Consider the following 16,897-nt stretch of genomic DNA (forward strand, 5'->3'; position numbering starts at 1 on the left):
AAATGGAAAGGGGAGACTGGCCTCTGGAGACAAGGGCATTAGGATAGAGGGGAAATGGGCAGAGGGGGAGAGAGAGAGAGGGAAGGAGAGAAAGAGCAACAGAGACAGAGAGACAGATAGCTAGAGAGAGGGAGAGAAAGAAAGAGAGAAGAGGATTGGAGATAGTCAGAGCCCCTTTAAAAGAGAATGTAGTGAATGTGCACAAGTGGTGTTCTTAGTGGCTGCAGCTAAGGCATATCCTGTCAGAACTCCAAGGGCAGGGCAGTACAGATACCTAAATACTAACACCTAGCCATTGTTTCTCTCATGGTTCTGAGTTCTTCCTGTTTTGATTCTGCAGATGAATATGTGAATTTCTGAGAGGGGATGTATGGCCTATGGCAGGAAAATTAGACTGAAGTGCATGCTAAGAGCCCAAGGCAGGAAGTGTTCTTATGACTGACAGTGAGGTTCTCATGCTGTGGCTAGGACTAAAGCACCTTTGGAAGGTGTAAGCTTTTTGATGAGCACTCTTTGGGTCTTCATGTTCAATGTGTTCAGCATACAGCCCAGCAGACAGTGGGCCCCAGGTAGTCTGTCATCCTGAGCATTGCTGTGTGCTGATGTCTCCATGGCACTCTTCCCTTTCCAGCGTCCCATCAAAGCTACCACAGCCACTTACCTTTAGAACTCATGTGAAGGGTGTGCTTCAGGAAGGGACTAGAGCCGATTAGGAAAAATGCCAGCAGCTCTGGGGCTTTGTGCTCAGTCTCAAGTAGAGCTGGCTTCCTGAAACTAGAGAAACAGGATGAGGAGAGAACTCTGTCCCCTATGCTGAACACACAGTGGCTCCTGCTGAAGTGGGTGGTGAGGAACATTCTCAATGGGCTCCACGCACCTGCCTTTGACTATCTCCCTCCTGACAAGTATGAATCATAGATGCTAACTATTTCTCTTTTTTTATTTTTAAAAATCTTCAAGAGGCAAGTTTATGAAGGGCAAATCTGGAACAAATTCACTGAGATAGTATTCTGAAGAGTTATCCAGTTTGCTTCTTTTGGGTTCTTTTGTTCTGAAATTGTACTGCATTGAAGTTTGCTTTAAAGGAATGATACATTGCTTATAGTTCTAAGAACCTAAATTTGAAGATGGAGAAGACATCACTCTCCAGATAGGTAAACAATATCAAGTGACACATGCATTATTTCATTAGCATGAAACAGTATTATGTTTGATATTAATTCATTTAAATTTAAAATAGATGCTGGGCATGGGCCTGTGTTTCTAGCTACTCAAGAAGCTGATGCAGGCTTCCGCGAAGTGGGCTTGTGGACCAGTGAGACCCAGAAGAGGCTTTTAGCGCCCGGGAGGTTGCGGATGGCTGTTCCGCAGCTGTCATCATGCCACAAAATGAATATATTGAATTACACCGTAAACGCTATGGGTATCGTTTGGACTACCTTGAGAAAAAGAGAAAAAAAAGAAAGTTGGGAGGCCCATGAACGTTCAAAGAAGGCCAAAAAAATGGTTGGCCTGAAGGCTAAGCTCTACCATAAACAGCGCCATGCTGAGAAAATATAAATGAAAAAGACTACTAAGATGCATGAAAAGAGAACCACCAAACAAAAGGATGATGAGAAAACCCCACAAGGAGCAGTACCCGCCTATCTGCTGGACAGAGAGGGACAGTCTAGAGCAGAAGTACTCTCCAACATGATTAAGCAGAAACGAAAAGAGAAGGCGGAAAATGGGAAGTCCCTCTACCCAAAGTCCGTGCCCAAGGAGAAACAGAAGTATTGAAAGTTATTTGAATGGGAAAAAGAAAAAAAGAAGGCATGGAAGAGGATGGTTACTAAAGTCTGCTTTGTTGGTGATGGCTTTACAAGAAAACCACCTAAATAGGAAAGGTTCATTAGGCCAATGGGCCTGGGCTTCAAAAAAGCCCATGTCACACATCCTGAGCTGAAAGCTACTTTTTGCGTGCCAATACTTGGTGTGAAAAAGAACCCATCAACCCCAGTATATACAACTCTGAGTGTAATCACTAAAGGCACAGTTATTGAAGTGAATGTGAGTGAATTGGGCCTGGTGACACAAGGAGGCAAGGTTATCTGGGGAAAGTATGCCCAAGTTACTAACAATCCTGAAAATGATGGGTGCATAAATGCTGTCTTGCTAGTTTGATAGTGACTTCCACTGAAGACTACACATCCTTCGGAAAACATCATCACTGTGACCTTTCTGAATACTACCAAGCTACCTTACCCATATGCAGTCATCAAGGATTATTAAATTGTAAAGAAAAACTGCTCAGTTTTACAGTTAGTCTTTAGTTTGGGGCCTAAGGACTTATGTATTGATGTGACTGAAGAGCAAGCATACAAATAGATGTCTGTAAACTAGGAAGTGTATGCAGCAATAGAAAAGCAACCAGTATAGTTTTAAGTACCCGTAAGGTTACTGACCACTTATTTATTGGGTGGGCTAGGAAATTTAGATCTGTTCAAATACTTTTCCATCTCATTGTCATTAATCCTAAACAATGGAGCATTTTAAGCACAGGTTTAAATTTATAAAATATTACATTAAAAGAATTATACTGAAAATTAAAAAAAAGAGAAGCTGATGCAGGAGAATCAGAAGTTCAAAGCCATCTATGTAGTTTATATAGTGTGGTGCTATCTCAAGAAAGAGAATTAAATGGTGAGGCCTAACCTGTACAGGGTTGCATAATCTACACAAGTACCACAATAATTAGATTGATGGATCAATCATTCAATCAATTAATTAATAAAATATGATTCATTCAGGTGATCAATGACTAAGTTTACAGTTAGTGAATGTTTTACTTTTTATATGCCACAGCTGCATAGATATACATCCTTAATCGTTGCAATTACTAAATTTTTGCTACATAGTAAGTTGAGTTTTAAAGAGACAATGCCTACAGTTTCATCTCCTTTTGAATTAGTCATTCTACTAATTCATTATTTACTGAATCTTTTCTCTGTGGAGGGTGCTCATTTTACCAGAACTTTGTCATGTTGGGAACATGCTCTAAACCTAATGTCATCTGTAGTGGCAACGAGACAACACCCAGCAAGCATGCTCAGGCCTCTGTGGAGTGAACGGATATCAGGGCTATTTCTGTATCTTGTTTCTAGTCACACAACCCTTCTCTGGTATGGGAGAACACTCACTGCCCTGTAAGTTACATCAGAAGAGGAAGCCAGAAACAGAACTTGGTTGATAACCACATATTCACCACTGTGATCTGTGCAGCTCCTCTGCCCTTTTCTTTGGACGGTGCATGCAGTTCAGACAAATGTTCTCTTGTCCTTGATAAAAACAAACAAACATGTCCTTAGGAACTATCTCTGAAATGGTAGATTGGAAACCCCTTGTGAAGTGTGTTCATCATTTGAAAACAGTAATCTTGTTTTTAAATAAAAACAGGAAAAGGTGTTTTTTCAAACCCTTTGTTTCTCTGCCTTCCTTTACTTAGGCTCACACATTTGTACTTTTTCTCTTAGAAAAAAACCTTATTTCAGGCTTAAGTGTGCTTGTGCAAATGTGAGGCAGCCATTCATTGTGAGGCAGAAACAGGAAGTCTGAAAGTTGGTAACCACCTTGAGCCACATAGAAAGACCGTTTATCTCTGAAAAACAAAAGTGAAATTAGGTCTAGGGGTTAATTGTGTCATTCCAGCTGAGGAGCAGTGGTTCTGGGACACCCATGGAGAGAGGCTTATGTTTACTATGAGAAAGTTGTGGAAGGGAGCTGTAACAACACTCTCACAGGCAATTAAATCCCAAAGAAGATGCACCTGTCCTGAGAGACTGCTTGCTGAAGAGCCAGCATTTGGCCTGAGTACCTGGGCACAGCATGGCCCCAAGTGGTGTCAGGCTGTCTTGCCTGGCATGCAATCTCTGGGAGAAGATCAGGTTCATATCTATGGGGTGCTGTGAGGCCAAGTACTGGGGACAGGGGAAGGACTGACGGTTTCTCTCTCCAAAATTGTTGTCTGGCTGCAAAAGCCAGGAAGGACAAACACACCTCTTCAGTGGAGATCATCAATATGGCTTATTTGATCTGGAGAAAAATGGAAAAAAGATAGATTGTTGCTGAAACCATTGAGTTGGGTAGGGTGAGACTGAGGTATTTTTCCTAGTTTTTTTTTTTTTTTCCCACTTATACAAAGTCAGGCTTGAAGGATGATATATCAGTGTTCTAACTAGAAAGGAAGAGCTATCTTGACCATGACTGATCACATGGCTGTGAGATTAGACTCTTGAGACTCAACTGTCAGTCAAGCCTCAAAGAGACCAGTGGAAAAACATACTTTTCCTTCAAAAAGAGCCATGTTACAAAGGAGCACAGTACATTTTAAAAGGAATTTTCCTCATGAGACCCAACTCAGGATACTGGGAGACCACATCAATCTTTTGCAAGGCCTGGGCCATTATGCTCATGCACATGCTTCTACTGACCAAGGCCAGTAGTGCAATGATTTGAGGTGATTCATTGTAGAGTCTATACGCAACTGTCACTCTTCATGTCTAATTGGTTTATGAAATAGGTATCACAAGAGACATGGAAGTCATTATTTTTATGAAGCCTGAGTTGATATCATCATTTTAACCAAATTTTTTTCTAATATAAATGTATTGCTTGAGGTCTTGATTCCATGGAGTGCATTTTTGCATACATTTAAGGCATGAGTTTAGTGATGGGGTGAATGGTTAGCTGAGCTGGAGCAGTTTATAGTATAGTGTTGCAAAGTAGTCACCAATAAAGGCTTAACCAAAGAGTTAATTTCCTATGCAAGTGCCAGCATGTGACTCAACAGTTACACAGTGTTACAAAAGTTAGACACCAAAGTTATGAATTTGTCTCCAAAGAAAAAGAAAGTTTTACTTTACACACAGTGGGTTATTTTCTTAGTATAAAAGATGACTCATGTATCTAAGGGGCTGATATGGGTCTCTCCTCCCAGTCTGCTGAAGCATGATTCCAGCACATAGTGGAAGTGTCTTTTTTATGACAAAATAAAACAATATCTTCATATCATGGAAGCTTATTGGAATTACCAAGGACAGAAAAACCTTGAACACTGGTTGCTTCCAATATGTTAAAGGCAGGTATTTCTGTCTGTGTTTCTGTTTTATATTGCTGTGATTAAACACCATGCATGACCAAGGAAGGGTTTATTTGGAATTATCATTCCAGAGAGATAAGACTCTGTCATGTCAGGGAATCAGAAGGCATGGTAGCTAGAGTAGCAAGCTGAGGGCTCACATCTTGAATGGGAACTGGAAGCAGATAGGAAACTGGGAGGAGGGTGAAGCCTTAAGTCCCCAAAGCCTCCAGTGACCTCCTAAGCCAAGCAAATAGTGCTACCAAGTAGAGATTGGTTATTCAAGGTGTTTACAACTATGCAGGACAGTTACCACTTAAACAACCACATGGTCCGTCATAACATGAAATCATCCAGTGTGTAGATACATCTTTTCCAGACAGTGCTCAGGTCTGGGAGTCTTTTCTCTCAACAGTCTCATCTAGTCCATTGGAGGGGGGTCTCATAAGTCATCCCAACTTTGCAGTCTCAACTTCTGCTTGCCTCCTGCTTCTTGTTTGGGTACACAGTATTCTTAAGAGCTTCTGCCTTGAAGTCCATCCATTCTGAACCTTTCTTGTCCCAGCTTTGTTGTCCAACTAACCTCCATTTTCTCCTTTCTTTTGATCCCATGTGAGGTGAGCTGTCCACTCTCTCTTGGGTTCCTACTCCTGACTTTGTTTTTAAGGGCATGGCTTTGTCTCATTTGTGTGATTTCTGTGGAGTGTCAGATACTTGTTTAGTTATTAATTCAGCCACATGTATCACTTCCCTTCATCTTTCTATTCCCAAATGAGCACTTTCCAATGTCCTCTCGTCCTCTTTGTCTTTTGTGTTTCCTTTCATCTGATCTCATTTCTCCAGCTGTCACCTCAATGACTTTCATTTCCCAAAGCAGGACACTAACCTCAACGTGTCTGCATACTGTCAGCTTCCTTCCAGAGTCTGTGGAAGTTTTCACCTTGACTATCCATCATCGCATGAACACATTGCTCTAGGCAACACCCACATCCTCCTTCTCCAGTCTTCCACAGTCTGACCTCTTCTCATGGGTACTATTTGTAGATGTTCAGACTGGGAGCCTTGGCTCCTTCTTGCCTGCTCTCTGTCCTCCATATTTCCAGCCTATCACTGTGGTATGTCCTCCAGGCACCTGTTTATGGGCTGCCAGTGTCCTGTTACTCCCCTTGAATAGAGCCCAATTTCTGTTGCTGTCTCTTTCTCACAGGTCTGGTCCTTTCTGTTACGGCTCTGCCTTCGCATTGTCCCCCCAAACCAACTCTCTGCAGTAAGCTTTCTCCAGCAGCCCTGCAGTGACATCACTAGAGACACTACCCTTCTCACATTCCAGGAGGGCTTGTGACTCTTGCACCCTCCCATGCAGCCTCTAGTAAATGCCTTGTCCTCTAAACTCTGTGATCCTAATAGCTTTCATGTCTACAATGAAGAGTTAACCTATATTGTCTGTCTAAAAGGATTGGGAGTAGTCACAGGGCTAGAAGATAGGATGAAACTTCATAAGCCAGACTAGACAGTGTTTTCCTCTCTCTGTGCAGTTGACTTCTGCCACCATTTTGGGGAGTTAAGTTATGAAGCTGCCAGTACCAAGGTAACAGCTGGATGCTGAGCCTGTGTGTCTGTTTCTGTGCTTGTGAAAGAGTCTAGGCAGTGAGATTGATGTGGGTGTCAACACAGACTGAAAGAACTCGAGACACAGCCTTTTGGGAATCTCTTGTGACAGATAAGCCAGAGCCTGTCTTTCCCCCCATCTTTCCCAACAGTCTCTACAGTTGTTGCAGCCAAACCAGCCAGTGCAGAACCAGAAGTTGCACCCCCGGGTCTTACCAACCTCAAGACTGCTTTTTGTTTGCACAGGCATGTCAGCGTGCCAAGAAATGACTTCTTTCCCTAACCATTGGGTGCCTGCTGGTTCTCCCTGAGCAGTGGATGACAGAAGCTGGATAAAGCATCCCCTTCCTCTAGTCAGGAATGTACTTGGGCCTTGAGCCAGATGTATCTGTGTGGTCTTTGCACTTCAGCGCAGGTCCCTGTCATCTGGCAGGACTTCCTCTTGGTTTGAGTATTTGGCAGTGCAAAGGCCTTAGTTCACAATAAGTGAAACTTATTTTACTTAGTTGGAAATACATATTTTGCAAATGTTCTGAAACCCCAAATGTATTCACTGATTTGCAGACAAAGTAATGTCACTCTTATTAACACTGATAGCAACTCAGTGAGGAAGAATGAAAAGTATAGAAAAAAAGGAACAAAGCTGTATTTAGAATTTTATCATTTACCACAATAAGCTAAAGGATATTACTTTAAAAGAAATAAGGGGAGAATTTTGGAGAACATCTCTCAAACATTAGTTCCTTTAGTTTATAACACATGATTTATCACCTTTTTGTTGACCTTGACTATTTGAGCATAAAGATGTTTCTACCCAGAGATTGTCATAGTCACTGCTCTGTGTGCCTGTGTGGCAGACATGCTAGGGGACCACAGGAAGTGACAGGGAAGAAGGGTGAGCACAAGAGGTGGATGTGACCACTCTTCTGTGACCTCTAGTCTTCTTTCTTGGGGTCTGCTACTGTTTTCCAATCCATGTGTTTCTGACCAAGCAATCAGTGCAGGGGGATCATGCAGGTTCCCAGGTCACTTAGGAGATTCAGTGTTATAGAGCAAGCTTGGACACAGAGAGTGTGAGCTGGTACAGTAGGGAGGCTGGTGGCTCAGCTTCCTGCTAATTAAGCATTTCCTGAGCCCCAGGGAAGACACTGCAGACTCCAGGCCTTGCGTTCCAAGGTCCAGTTTCTGCTGGAATAGGCTTTTTCTAGTTTGTTCCACAACATAAGGTTTTTGTTTTATGTTTCTGTAAAAATGCAAGGAGGAATAAAAACACAATGTAATTCTCCCTTCTTTGAGGTTCCTGTTAATGTAGAGTGTGCGAAAGTGTTTTCACTCAAGTTGAAATTGACCTCATAGTTTATATGATTTTTTAAAAAAGATGTTTGTGCTAAGAGTCCCATCTGAGCTAGTCACCATATCAAGCTTGTTTTGAATCCAGAATCCCTCACCGAGGTGTTAACTAACATTCGAAGATATTTTGCAGTCTCCATGATCTCAGAGTCAGCCTAGGATGTTTGTCTCTGGAATGCTCAGAATCTGCAGTTTTGAGACAGAGAAGGCAAAGATCTTCTATGTGGTTCTCTTTGAGCCTTGCAGTTTGTTCCTGGTCATGTTAACATCACTTTCTCAAATGCCAACAACTAACCCCAGCCCCACCCAAACTCCACCCCTACCCCACTTCAACCCTACCCCTATCACACCCCAACCCCACCCCAATCCCACTGAGGTAGTGGAGCTTCTACTGGAAAAGAAGGAAAATGCCTGTGACCCTGACATGCCATTTATAGCCAGCCAGAAACCCAGCCTGTCTGCCAACCTGGAGTTGGCATGGAAAGTAGGGGGTTATCTTTTATGATCCATGGCTTGTTTCTTTTATTGATTTGGTAACAAGATAATCATTTCAAAATATGACTAATAAAGACATGCACAAAGAAATAAAAACTTGTCTGACACTATATACTCAGTCTGTAGACAGTGTGCAGAGGTGGATACACACACATAACTTTTACCCTGAGTGTTTCCTAAGAGCCAGAGGGAATGGAGGCTGCCAAGCAAACAAGGCCCTCTAAATCAACAGGATTGGTGTGCAAATGAACTCACAGCAACTGAGGCAGATGCACTGGCTTGCACCAGGTGGGGGTCCTAGAGCTGAAGGGAGAAGTAGACCCATACCCCTATCCCTAACCCAGGAGCTATCTCCAATGGATAATCACTTGCAAATGAAGAAAAATAAATAAAAACAGTTTTCTTCAAGGGAGTCTCACTGGGGAAACAAACCATTCTTAACAGTAGTAGATGGCCAACACAAAATGAAATCTATTTGTGTCAGGGTGTTTTGGTTTCTTTCTTAGGTTTTCTTGTTTTATCTATATTTTCTCTCTTTATCTTATAGTTTTTTTGCATAGATATTATGGCTTTAGGGGTTTCTAATTTTTTTCTTTTTTTAGTGTTTTTTTTTTCCCCTGGGATTCCTGAGGGTGTGGGTGAGTAGGTCTTTGCTTCTATATCTGTTTCTTGTGCCTTTTGAGGGTTTTCCTCCCTTCTTTGTTTTGTCCTATTATTATATGCTAATTTTTATTTTATTAACCTTTAGAAATCTGTTTTCTAATGAGAGATAGAAATTTGGTATATCTGGGTAGAGAGTGGAGGTGGGAAGGGACTGGGAGTAGGAGAGGGGAGGGCAACCATAATCAAGACATATTATGTGAGGAAAAATCTATTTTAAATAAAGTGGGGGCAAACAGTTGGGGGAAGTTTAGTATTAATTTGTTACCAACTTTTATAGTAATTTTTGGAAAGTTTGAAAAGTTTTAAATAAATACCTCAGAATCAGAGACGGGGGGAGGAGGAGAGATGCCAGAACTCTTAGTAGAAGCTTATTTTCTTAAACCAACATCATCTTTCCACATTGTAATCCATGTTGTAATAACTCAGACCACAGAGAAATCAGGAGATGTTCAGTCCGTTCTGTGGATGGGGGTTCAGGCTGTTAAAACTGCCCTTTCTGTGGCCATAGTACATGGCTGGACTGTGATTTGTGTCTTTCATATGGTGATATTGTGACAGCTGTTTCCTCCACAGATTGACAGTCCTCTCTCTTTTCCTGTCCTCTCCTGCTCCCCTTGGTATTTGCCCCTGTGCTCCCAGCTCTGGCCTTTGCCAGAGCCTGGCCCATTCACCTCTTTCCTTTGTGATACATAGTTCACCATCAAGGACCAGGTCAACTGCTTAGCATCCAGAGTCCATTTCTCCTACTCCTCTCTGACTCTCCTGTTTTATTTTCTGTTTGTCTGCTGAGATCACTATGGTAGGAGAGTGGTGCAGCTGACGTATCCCATAACCAGAGTAATTTAGGTCTCTCTTTTTGCTTTGGGAACACAAATGACCTGGTCTATCAGATGACTCCTGTGAGAACATCTGCACCAGGTTCACTGCCCTCTTTGAGCAGGGCTGGGCTCTGCCCTTAACCCCCTGAACATCTCTGGATGCCCGTAAGCCATTGCCCAGTAGAAAGTGGTGTTCTCATTCCACCTGACCAGACAAGCCCTGTGTCTGATCAAAATATGAACTTTACAGTCCCCTTAAGGTTTGTCAGAACTTTTGACATGGATGGCCTGGAAGTTGCCTGACCATAGGATGAAACAATGCTTCCTTCCTCCTGGCCAGGTCTGCCTCACATAGGGTCTAGAGTGGGTGCATGTAGCTCAACGCTGAGGCTCTACGCAGGCAGCAGGTCTCTAAAAGGGAAGGGGTTGTGGTGTGGTCACTGTAGCTAGCTCTGCCAGTGTCTCCAAGTGAATCTGGCTTTCAAAAAGCCCTGAACTTCTCCAGGGATTTCTGTAGCCACCACTGCATCATGAACGACAGCCATGTGGTAACACAGGAAGTTTCAGATACAAAGGCTTTGAGAAGATAGGACCTTGGTTCTTGTGGGGCTGGAGTCCAACTGGCTATGAGGTGAGAAGGGTCCCTACTGCTTAGGGCAGGTACTAGCCACTATAAGGAGCCGCACAGGACATGGTGGACCTGGGAACCTTGTGGGGCAGAGGACAGAGCCTGTAGGATATAACTAGATTGATTTTAAGGAATTTATCCACACAATGGTGGCGACTGTGGAGGATGAAGTCCATGGAGTAGATGAAAGCCAGGATTTCTAAGTGTCTAGATAATGTAGCCAAGCCAAGAGGGCACAACATTAACCATCACAGGCAGATTCTTGCTTCTCGAGCCCTGGGTACCTGCTTCTGAAGAGAGGGAATGGCCTCAGGGATTGTCTAAGGGCACCAACTGGAGGTGCCATCACAGATGGGGAGAAGGAGGGCTGGGGTCCAAGTATCATGACGTGTATCTTGGATGTGACTGTCATGATATTCAGGAGGATTTGTGGCCCTGACTTGCTGGCTCCTTAAGAGAGGCGGCCTTGGGTCTGCTTTATTAGTCTGGGACTCCCAGATGTAAATGTCAGTAAGAACTCAGTGTAGGAGCGTTTCCAATGTGAACTGAAGCTTTCATCTGCTGAAGGCCCACTAAGCACAGGCATTTTAACTTTATGCTCCAAAAATGAGTTCCCCACGATCCACTGTAGGACTGTACACATTTGTAAGGTGGCTGATGATTAATTGCTGGCATTGAGAAACAAATGCTTGTAGTGAAACCAAGACAGAGAATGAATAATTCATTTTGTTTTGCTGGATAAAAGGAAAACTACCATTAACTTCTTTCCCCCATTTTCTGCTGAGGCTTCAAGTTTTCAGCCTCCTGACAATGTGTCACAGCCTCTAGTATGTCTCCTTCCTATGGCAATACCAAGTGAAGCTGCAGTATGAATTCATCAGTTCATGACAGCACACAGCTACAGCATGAGAGACATGCTCATGATTCCAGGACTCAGGAGGCTGAGGCGGGAGGATCATGGAATTGAGGTACAAAGTGAGACCTTGTCTCAACCCCCTACTTATCCTCTAAGCAAACAGCTTAGAGATCCCTTCTGCATTGATCTAGAGCCTTCACAAAGTGCTTCAAATTGGTGTCTATTGAGTGCGCTTACAAGTGCCTGATGGGCTCCTCCTCCTTTCTCTGGCCCCAGTTGTGGGGTTCTCCTTGGTGCAGGCGTGGCTTCAGATGCAGAGTGTGGATGTTGAGACAGCCGGACCAGATAAGCGCTGCCTGAGCTAGGGTGCTGTGAGTCTGGGTGCTTGGCTGTCATCTTTGGGGGTTTGTTGTAGATGTGAGTAGGGACAACAGAGACTCTGCAGATGTGGCTCTTTATATATATGGTAGCGGGTGACAGTAGTTTTGTACTCTTCTATGGCGACCGTGGATCCTTTCTGTCACCTCATGGGGAAACGAGGGTGCCACCATCCTCATTTTCTTGGTATTCTTTAAACAATGAACTCACGACTGTGCCACACTCCTTGCTTATCAGGGTCTGGGCAGGGCCACTTTGAGGCTCCAGGTTCTTGGGATCTGGGTGGGATCACCATTCTTTCGGGACTGTAGTTTCCTGAGGTCTGTGCAGGATCGTCCTTAGCTTTAGAAGTCCCATTCCTGGAGGTCAGGGCTCTAGTCCCTGGGATTGTCAACTCTGCTTGCCTCTACTTTCTGTCACAGGGCATGGTAAGGCTTTGATTTGGTCCTTCATATTCTGGTTGTCACCGAGTCTTGCTTGGTGTCACTCAGCAGAGGGAGAATGGAGCCCAACTGGGACATCCATGGAGGTCATGAAGTCACCGATGGTGCTAGCCAAAGTCAGTGCAGTTAGAAGACTGCTTCCTTGTGCTGTGACCACTGTCATTGTCCTCAGAATAGAGTAATCATGAGCTGAAGAAAATTCTAATGCACTATGCCCTTTTTGCCTCTAATATTAAAAGGCCTTGGGACTCTAGACTATAAAGTAAAAGGGCAATAAAGTACTTAAGACATTAATAAGAGCTAATTAATTTCTCAGTGTGGATCTTAGGGATACAAGGTCTAAGAAGTGGTTGCTGAATGAATTCGGGTGTGCCCCAACTGACACTAGGAGTAGCAAACAGTTTTAGAAAAATTCACATATTTTGAAAATAAAATCAATGCACATTTTTGAAATAAATACCTTCTTAATCAATGGAGAAAATGTCCAATGGAAACAGTTTGAAACATTGGTTTGTTTAGAAATGATGTTTCCCCAGGTAGTTTCCAGACACTGTGTTCTGGGTGTGTGGCATAGGACTGGGACTGCTTTCTTGCTGTGTGAGGGCTCACTGTCCTTGATTGGGCAGCTAGTTCAACTCTGCTAATAATTCTCCAACTCCTGAGGAACACCCGGGGCCACCTAGTGAACTCAACCAACGTTTGTCTGTTTAGTTGAAGCCCCCTCTGTGGAAGGCTGATCAGCAGGAGGAGAATCACAGTGTGTAAGAAAGTCTGGGTTAGGCTTGTGGGTAGAGCTTGGCAGCATGTGTTAGGACAAAGGACAAGGAAGGTGCATGACTCCTCTCTTTCTTGCCTGTGGACTGAACAGGAACCTGGCTCGTGTCTCTGTGGCTCATGGCTGTGCCTCAGTTTGCTCTGGCTCTCACTTACTTTTTGGGCCTGGATGTTGCCCCCTTTCTGAACATTTTTGATAGCTTGATGAGAGCAGGGGCCATAGGAGGCTGTGTTCACTTAGAACATCAGCCTGGCTCCTTGATGTCCAGGTGCCTCATGGGTAGAATCGAGCTCTCTTCAGTATCATTGACACTCCTACTCTGAATCTGAGTGTTCAGGCTACCTGGTTGTGGCAGGAGTGTTCTTTATAACTGTGGAAAATGCTAGGGTATTTTTCAGAGTATGTTGACAATGATCAAGCAAACAGAAAGGTGTTCAGGCAGATGTTCACTGGCTTTGAGTTGCTGACGGACCTGGCTTGGTCAGCACAGTTGGCATGCCACTAGCATGTTGGTCCTTCCTCTGTGGTCTGGTCCTTAAACAACTCATAGAAATAATTCTGACCAGCTGTGCTTTTAGAGGGAGTTTTCAGGATGTGTGTACCCCAATCTATTGTTCATCCACCATCCATGTGGAAAGGGATGCGTTTCAGGACTGGCCCCTCTGGAGTTAGCATGACTTTTAGAAAATAATATTATTATGACATTTGAACGAGATTCTTTGAAGGCAGAAACATTAAGCAGAATAAACCAAGTCCTCCCATTCTTGGCTTTAAGCTTGGTTTAAAGCTCTTCCATGCTGTGACTTCACTGGGTTGGCGGTTTGTCAGAACTCCTTGTAGCTGCTGTGTCTTCCTGCAGAGGGTTTCTGGCAATTAATATTTCAGTTAGCAACTTGAAAAACTTCACAACGATGGAAGGAAAACAAGGAGCAATGCCTTTGCTGTATAGAGACCCTAAGGTGAAGAGTAGAGAATTTGATCATTAGCCACCACCAGGTAGTTACTTGTAAGTCTTGTTCATTCAGCAACCACGGAGGCCTGAGTGAGCCCTGGGAGCTCCTGCACCATAGTGGGCCTCCTGCAGGCTGTTGTTCTCACCATAGCTTCTTCACTGGGCTCTGCTTCCTTAAGGAATGGCTGTGTGTCCAGAATGTTAAGAAAGATCTCATGGCTGGCATATTTGCTCATAGGAAGCTGAAGCAGCCTCCAAGTGTGGAGAGTGTTTCCTGCTATCATACCCTTAGCTCTGTAAATGCACTGAGAAGATGGCTTGTTTGAACTCAAGTGGTCCCCTGGCAGTAAGTTGCCTGACACTTAGTGCTAAAATGCAGTGTGCACAGTATTTATATCATTTCTATCCAGCTTTCAGTATTTTCAATGATTTTCTTAATTTTTAATAATTTCTTCTAAACATGCCTACATATGCACTCAAAACTTATTTCAATGAAAACACATTGTTTATACTGTTTTGTAAATTTTACACCAGAAAAATCTTAGAAGTAGAAATAAATTTAAGAGAAATTTTCAGACCTCATTATGGATAATATCAGTAAACTTGTGTCACTCCTGACCTATCTGGTGGCCTCTCCATATGTGATTAGTTGAGAGTTAAGCACAGAGCCAGGCAAGAAAGAGGTGCACTTGAAAACTGATATGCTGTATAAAGGCAGACAATTTTGAAAATAAAAACGTATTAAAATTTCTTATAGGTGATGACACTTAAAATCCATTTCATAAGACAATTTATTTAAACTATAACCAGTTGTAGCCTTAACGACGATTTGCACCAGATGTTTGGTTTCAGATGAGGTGACAGTTTCCCTTTCTGTTTCTGCAAGTGGTGTTGGTGAGTACAAGCCTGCTTTGCATGCCAACATGGCCTGTCCACTCTGATATCTGAGAATGATTCCTCCCTAGTGGGCATGGTAGATGCAAACGTGAAGTCCGACTGTGAACAAGTTCCTGTGCTGCCATGAGGGCGGTCCTGAAAGGACTATGTTAGGAACCCCTTGCAGTGCAGTAGAGTCCTGCTGTAGGCATGGTGGTATTTGAGGTACTCTCATTCATGGTACAGAATTGTGTTCTTCAGAAAACATCTTTAATGATCCAGAAAGTCCCTGAAAGTGATGTATGATTTGATTGGCCTCAAGCCTCTTGAATATTTTGTACTGAGCTGATGATTTTTGGACTATATCTCTCGGGTGGGTATTAAAAGCTGGACTTAGAGACAACTCAGCCTTCTAAAAGATGGAGATCCCCAATCACCTTTGTTAGGGTGGATCTCACATAAGAGTAATGTGTTGAGTGAATGAACTAAGCTGATGAATTCCACGTAGTTCCAGTCACAGGTGGTTCTAGACTGGCCACACTCATGGAGAAAGGACATACAAAGTGATTCCAGAAGCTGAGGGAAGAATGGGGAGTTAGTGCTTAATGTGGCAAAATTTCAGTTTAGGAAGAAGACTGTTCTAGAGATAGATGGTGGCGATGATTTCATGTGTGAATACGGTAATCATCACTGAGCTGTACAAGTAAAATGTTAATGAAGAAATTTTCATGTTTTGAACACCTTACTATTTAAAGAAAAATGTTCAACAAACTAAAAAAAAAAAAACCCTATATATATAAAACTCACATAGTCAAAGTCAAGTAAACTGATTTAGAAATGGGCTGTATACCTAAGGAGATCAATATTTCTCAAAGGGAAATGTAGAGATGCCTAATAGTTGTGTAAAAACTTCTCCATATCACCAATTACCATGGAAATACAATCAGAACCAGGTGAGCCACCATCCCTGCACAAATGGCAGTTACCGAAAGAACAAGTGTCGGGGAAACGGAGGAGACAAGTCCTTACAAATTGTCAGCATGACTGAAACAGCAGAGCCTTGTGGACACGAGGTGGTGATGTCCCAACAATTAAGCCAGCACTTCACTTCTGTGCGATGCAGCACTTCTACTAGCATGTTCATACTCAAGGGAATGAAGTCAGCATGCCAGCTCAACACCTGCAGTCTGTGTTCACTGTCCAGTAATTCTCAATGGCCAAGACTCATCTGGAAAATGGACGAAGACTGTAACACATATGCAAATGGATACTAGTCAGTCACCAAAAAGAATGGAATCGTGTGGATGGAACCAGAGATGTGATGGTAAGTGAAAGTGCCTGATGTTGGCTATGTAATCTCCTCACAGAGAGTCAGGATTCTCTAGAGTAACAGACTGATAGAATGAATCAATCTCTCTCTCTCTCAAGTATATATATATGTATATATGTATATATATATATATATGGGTTTATTAGAATATATAATATATTGTATGTTATAATATATTATAATATTGAATATGTAGTTCATATTAGAATATATATATATATATACACACATATATATTATATATGGGTTTATTAGAATGACTTACTGGATGTGGTCCAATTAATCCCATAACTTCTGACTATGAATAGAAGGTCCAAGAATCCAATAGTTATTCAGTCCCTGAGACTGGATATCTCAGCTGATATTTACTGTACACTGGATTTCCTGAAGAAGTGGGTTTAATAAGGCTCAGGAGAAACAAATAGGCTGAATAGATGCTTATTCAGGGAGAAATAACTTACAACATAGACAGATGAACACCAGCAGGTTCCTCCTGATGCTCTCCTGTCCGAGTGCTGCAAGCAAGCGAGCGCTCCCAGGCTCCTCCTCAGACCTAGTTGCCCCAGGTCACTTCCACCCCTGTCTCCACCTACAATGGACAGGGTCAGT

General features: G+C 42.9%; 1 protein-coding gene and 1 pseudogene across 1 annotated transcript in view; both read left to right on the forward strand.

Annotated features, from left to right (window-relative positions):
• The window catches only part of Dlgap2 (DLG associated protein 2), a 654,093-nt gene that overhangs the window by 259,889 nt on the left and 377,307 nt on the right, over nt 1-16,897 (forward strand). The gene's annotated exons all lie outside the window — the stretch shown is intronic.
• LOC127220295 (ribosome biogenesis protein NSA2 homolog) lies at nt 1,296-2,285 on the forward strand (annotated as a pseudogene).

This window comes from Phodopus roborovskii, unplaced genomic scaffold, assembly GCF_943737965.1.
Source record: "Phodopus roborovskii unplaced genomic scaffold, PHOROB, whole genome shotgun sequence".
NCBI classification, from domain to species: Eukaryota; Metazoa; Chordata; class Mammalia; order Rodentia; family Cricetidae; genus Phodopus; species Phodopus roborovskii.